The sequence below is a fragment of the Gallinula chloropus genome (genome assembly GCF_964237585.1).
Source record: "Gallinula chloropus genome assembly, chromosome: 1".
In the NCBI taxonomy this organism is placed as follows: Eukaryota; Metazoa; Chordata; class Aves; order Gruiformes; family Rallidae; genus Gallinula; species Gallinula chloropus.
In genome coordinates, this window is record NC_140085.1 from 197,239,803 (window position 1) to 197,246,400 (window position 6,598).

Below are 6,598 nucleotides of genomic sequence, written 5' to 3' on the forward strand. Positions count from 1 at the left end.
CATGACTCCGATAATCAGAAGTTATGAAAGCATAACAGCATTAGAGCCCATGAATGCCAGTGTCTCAGCAGCCCTCTCATTTCCAAAATAAATGATATCTAACTTGCAAACAACTGAACACATTTGAGTAAAACATTCCACTGACATGACTGACCCTATATTTTAAATGAAGAACACGGTGACAGTTTCAGCGAGGCAGCTTAGCTGGAGTCCCCTATCCATTGCCTAGAGGTGTTTGATTCTTTTAACAGCTTTGATAGCAAACCCCCAGGATTTTAATATCGCGTGAAACTCATCCATGAATGATGTTTACATTTTATTGATGATCTTGATAAAATGAAAACACATTTTCAACTTACTGAACTCTAATCTGATGGATTTTTTACCCAAATGTGCACTGAAATGGCATTAGAAATTTGTCATCTATCCAAAAAACTGGATTTTCGTAGACAAAGAATTCAGAACACTCATGTTATGCAATCTTTTATAATCAGTCTTTAAACTCAAACTTTAAAGTTTGTGCATGTACACAAAGTGGAATGGGTAATTTGAGGAGAAAAATGTCTTGTTTTCATTGAAACTCTATTTTTCTTGAAACTCTTATTTTTAATAAGAGGTCTTTTGTCAATAAGTTGAATTATCTTCCCGAAAAGAAGCTGTCATTTGTATCCCTCTGATTAGAAAGAAAATTTTAAAGGGCTTGTTAGCTCTGGACATCATCAAAGACTACAATTTGAGAAGCAAACCAGTTCACTCCAATCAGTTACTGTCTTTGCACGATTCAAGCTTGTAGTTACTACTAGTAAAGTTTGGTCTGTGAATCTCACCTTCACAGCACTGCCATTTTTGGAGAGGGTCTAATACCCAAGCACTTCTAAGCACTCACAATTCCCCTCTAAAGTTGAAGTTTTCCCATTTGGGAGGTAAAAAACCTCCTCCAACAAATAAAACCAAAACAACAAACCAGGCTAAGAGGGTTTTGCAGGTTAGAAAATGACAAAATTGGTGTTTTGGATGAGGCTGAAATTACATTTGATCCTTTATTCCTCTTTGATGATGGCCAGTGCTCAGAAAACTGTGCATGGAGGATCGCTGTGATATATCAGGTAAATGGAAGCTGTTGGTAAGTGTAGTGAGCGATTGGCCTACACCCAGAAGCATGGGGCTTTACCTTTCTTCCTAAGTTTTTGTTAGCATTAGCTATAATAGCTCTGGGTAATCGTTTTACTTGTTTTGGTTTCCAGTTCTTTGAACCCGCATAATTCTTGGCCCCAAGCAACACCCTGGTACAATGAGCTCCTCACAGACTTAATCAAGGTTACCCTGGGATGGTGATAGGGCTACAGGTGAGATAGGTTCAGTGAGGTGTCCAGATCTGGGGTGAGCATGCAGGAAGCTCCATTGCATTTAGATGGATGATTCACTGAGCTAAAGCGAAGCATGGACTAAACTGCCTTTGAGTGAAAGTTGTACCTGGATCTCCTAGCTCCATGGTGAATTGACTTTTAAAGACATCATCTCCTGAATGCTCCAGAGGCAGGAGAAGGCCCTCAGCCTTGCCTTGTTTCACCTTTTTGGAGGACTGTTGCCACGTCAGGACTATCTGTCTATACCGGTTTGGCTTCTTGGTCATTTGAAGGCACCGGGGCAGGGAGGTGTGGATGTATCGCTCCTTTGCAGCTCTGTTGCAGGAATAGTAAGCACTGTCATGGGGTAAGGCAGGTCATTTGAACCAGTCATGTCATAAATGATCACTGCAAGCCTTATTTGATGATGCAAACTGATCCCTTGGGGCACACAACCAGGTTGCTGTGAAACAACGATTTGCTGCAGGCCAAGGTGCCCGGGGAAGTGCACTTAACCCCGAGATGATGCAATGCAATTTGTCTTAGCCAAGCCCACAGTTAAGGGCAGCTACTATCGACTATACTAGCTCGCATTTGCCACCCACAGGTAGTTAGCAAGGCTCAGCTGACTCCGAGTAACTTGTTCAGCTGGGAGAACCAGACGGTGTCTCTGAGCTCTTACTCTTCTGCTTCAGGTCTTTCAACAACGTCCAGGCACTAAGAACGTGTAATCACCTCACCAATTTAGATGATATTTCAGCGTTTATGTTTTGCTTGTCTGCATCTTCTCTGGCAAAGACATACATTTTAAGCCTAGTAAAACCAAAGTAAATAAGAATTGGAATTCCACATGACATTATGTATATCCATGCAGTTTGATTTTTGTGTTCCCTGACTATTCACTATGCTACAGCAATATCTGATGTTTTGCAATCTCTGTTTTAATACCTTCCTACACTATTATTAATAAAGTATCTTAACATTCTATTTTAATTGGCAGAAATTGATGCAAACTCTATACATCTCCACTGTAAATAATAATAATATTTAACAAATCGCCATCAAATTAAGGAATTACAGGCTATTGGCCTCAGAGTAAAAGTGAATTTTTCAGTGATAATTTTCAGGAATTTTTCACTCTGTCATTAGTAGAGATCTTTTTCTCTGAGTGACGTGATAAACTTGAAGATGCAATTACATTGACAGGATCGAGGACAGCATAACTGCATCCCGGATTTTATTGCTCGTCTTTGCATGACATATATCACAGAAAAGGATGTCAATCCTGGATAAGCACCATGGTTGTTACCAGCATATCTTTTAAAATGACAAAGTTGTCTGAGATGTTGAAACCACAATGGAATAGCTTTTGTCCAAGGAAACATGTTCGGGTTATTAGAGATATACGTACTTAAAGGATTCCTATAGAATTATCTAGGTTTTTTATACGATAGCTGTGAATTCTATACTTACTTGGCAGCTTTGAATGTCTTGAAGAGATTGGCCTATGTCATCCTATTGATCCTACTGAATGTGATACAATATGAAAGACACCATAATCCAGAGAAATGCTACATATGTGTGTGTGTTTCCGTATATATGTTTATATACACACACAAGCACACAAATTAATGATAGAAGATTATTTTATGCCCTACTTTAAAAATATACAAAATATTGACATTCTACATATTTTTTGCCAGACCTGTGTATCCCAATTAATCCTGACCTATAGAATAAATACTGAGTTGTTAGCTACACATAAGACGGTTCATCTTTTATTAATATACTGTTTTCCTCACTTCACTTGTAGTGAAATGATTATTTCACTTAAAGTCACTCACAGTGGCTTGATTATGGGATGGTCAATCATGGCAAGAATGATCTCTTGCAGAGAAACAAGTTATTTTAACAAAATGATGCGTTTCCCCAATTTTATTTTTAGACTAGAAAGGCTCAATTAGTTTGGATTTTCCCTTCTTCCATTCCAGCAGTTCTTGTGATTAAGATATTCAGTTAAAAATTAGTATTGACTCATCAAACATACCGATAGTGGAATGGTTATTGACTTGTCAAATATATCTAGAGGTCTCCTTTGATTAAATTATGATCTTAATTTATAATTAGCTTATTGGAAAATACACTTTATCAGGAAAGATCCCTCAAGGAATATCTAAACAAATGTTTTTACAACAAATAGTTGTACCAGTTAGCTTTTATGGTCAGATGTCACTGTTCTGAAATGAGTTATAACTCCTGCACTCAAGTATTCTCATTCATTAAAATTTCGGTCCAGACCCTGGCTAAAAGCGTTCTATTGATAACATAACAATATGGAAAACAAGGGTCTGGATGGCAGTAACAGTCTATGGCAGGGTCTGTTTAATCTCAGGAACTAAACTCGACCTAAACTCTTGAGAACAGCTAAAACCTTACAATTCCAGCCCTTTTATAACAGCCTTAAACGGGCACAAGCCACTGGTTGAGGGTACAATATTGCTCCCTAGAGCAATAGATCTGTTTCTAGGGTTAAAGATGCCACAAGATCAAATCTCATGGTAAGATAAGATTCAGGGCAGAAAAACAGTGAGAACACAGGGAAAGAGAGCCCAAATGTTAACATTTGGGTGAGTGAATCATTGGATTTAAAGAGTGAGTGTCTGTGGCTCTTACAATTACAAACCCTTAGTCTGATAAAGGGACCCAGCTTGGCTACTTGTTGCACATTCCAGCACACCTTCCATATCCACCAATTCCGTACAGATGCTTCAGGGCATCTCAGATGGTTTCAATTACCTGTGTGAGCACAGCCAGTGATTAGATGCAAACACGTGTCTATTCCATCAGTCTCAAAAAGTAATAATTTCATGTAATTCCTATTCTCAAAGTTGAATTTTATATCTATATATAGAGAGAGATAGATAACACACAGCCTAATAAAATCCAAGTTAAGGTCTACCCTTTTGAGCCTGCAGCAAAATTTTAGGTGGGTTGCAGAGCATTTTACACCAAGTGTGTTTGAACAGTCACCCGGGAATACATGAACACAAAAAGCAATAAGGGGAAGGACCAGAATGTCTGCCATGGGTAAAATCTAATAACAGGGGGTCAGTAATACTCTGGGAAAAGTGAAATGGCTTGTCCCTGAGGCCAGACGGCACTGGAAGCACCATACAGCACATAATTAGTCTGAAATGTGCTGGTTCCAAAGGAACGTTGTTGAGCCTCAGATTCAATAACCAAACTGTAAGAGCACCCTCTGAGGCTGCAGACTGAACCGTCACACCCATCGCAGGGTTGCTACTATGGAGCTACCAACACAAGCCTGGACCAAGCTGACAGTGCAGCAGTTTTAACCATCCTCAGGTACTGTGTGATGAGGATCAAACAGTTATGGTGCTACAGATAGTTAGTAAATTAAGATAGAAAGATTCTGATTCTCAGTAATCTGTATTATGCCCTCCCATGAAGCTCCATGTGGAATCCTTACAGCAGGAGCTTAGAGACTAGTCTACTCTGCCCTCTGAAGTGAAAGTCTTCTTTAAGAACCTGGCTGAAACACATCAGCAAAACTTTTGTATAATTAATGTAGATTTAAAACTAATTCTTGAAGACTGTCAGTCTCTAAGTGCCAGCAGCACTGAATTCATGTGCAGGAACATTTCCCTTGAAACCATGGAACAAACCAATAAAAGATCCTCCCTTTATCTGATAAAAGTTCATCAGGTGTGTAGTTTGTAAGCTGTAATCACTGCAATTGAAAAATCACAGAACCACTAAGGTTGAAAGTACTTCTGGAGATGTGGGAGACCAAATGCCCTGCTCAAAGCAGCATCAGTGAGAACAGGTGGCTCAAGGCCATCTGCATGTGGGTATTGAATAACTTCAGGGATGAAGACTTCACACTCTCTGGGAAACTTGTTCCAGTGTTTGACCACACATGGAGTAAAAAGCTGCTTTTTTTGTGGTTTAAATAGAATTTACGTTTTTGCCTGTCTTCACTCACCCCATCAAGTACACATATCGATAAGAACCCCATGAGCCTTCTCTTCTCTAGGCTGCACTGACCCCACTAGCTAGGCTTTTTGCAGCTGGTACTTAAAGGGTCATGCCTGCACACTTGGACAGAGAGTCTGCATTCCTCCCTGTCTGCCTGCCTCTGCTTCCACCTCTTACACATTTCTGTTCCATGTTTGAGTTTAGTCGGGAGCTCCTTGCTCATCTATGCAGGTCTCCTGCTGCCTTTACTTGATTTCCTGCACAGAGGGATAGATCACTCTTGAGCTTGGAGGAATTGATTCTTGAAAATCAATCAGCTCTCCTTGACACCTCTTTGGTCAGGGCCTCCCAGAGGATTCTTCCAAGTAGATCTCTGGATAGGCTGAAATCTGCTCTCCTGAAGTCAAGCCTTGTGACACTGCTTTTTGCTTTTTCCTCTTCTCAGGACTGAATTCCACCCTCTCACAGTCACTGCAGCCAAAAATGCCCTCATTTTTCACATCCCCATACAGCTTTTCCTGGTCTGTAAGTATGAGGTCCAGCAGCACACCTCCCCTCATCATCTCCTCAATCGCCTGTGTCAGGAAGCAACCATCAATGCACACCAGAAACATCCCAAGTTGCTTGTGCCCTGCTTTGCCGCCCTTGCAGCAGACTTTGGGGTGGCTGAAGGCACCCATGAGAATCAGAGCCTACAAACCTAAGGCTTCTTCCAGATGTCTGAAGAAGGCCATAATATGTAAGAATATTTCTATTAGCACGGAAAAAAGACATTTGGGAATAGACTCAGTTTAAGAAGCAGCTCCATCCAAGTTATTTAGGTCATTATAGATTAGGAGCCCTACAGTAGTTGCCCATTATATGAAAAATCAAGCAATTTATTCATACAGCACTGTCAGCTGCAATCCTCTTTGCCTCATTGTCTCCTGCTACAACTGTCTCAGAGGGGATAGTGTGGACAGAGAAGCTCCCAAGAGTTTTACTGTACTAGAATAGACTGTATAATAAAGTTTGGAATGAAATAATGAATACTCAGAGGGCCTGATCATATTTTGTTCTGACTATTTCATGGAAGACATGAGGTATCCACAGTACCTTGCCAAGTCAGAGAAATTTATATAAGACTTCTGGGAATGTCAGAAGAAGAGACCAGAGTCTTCTAATAGCTAATTGATATGCTGAATAAATCAGATTATTGGTGCACTGAGTTTATAGACCAGTTCATATTGCAATGAAGTTATATTCATACTTCA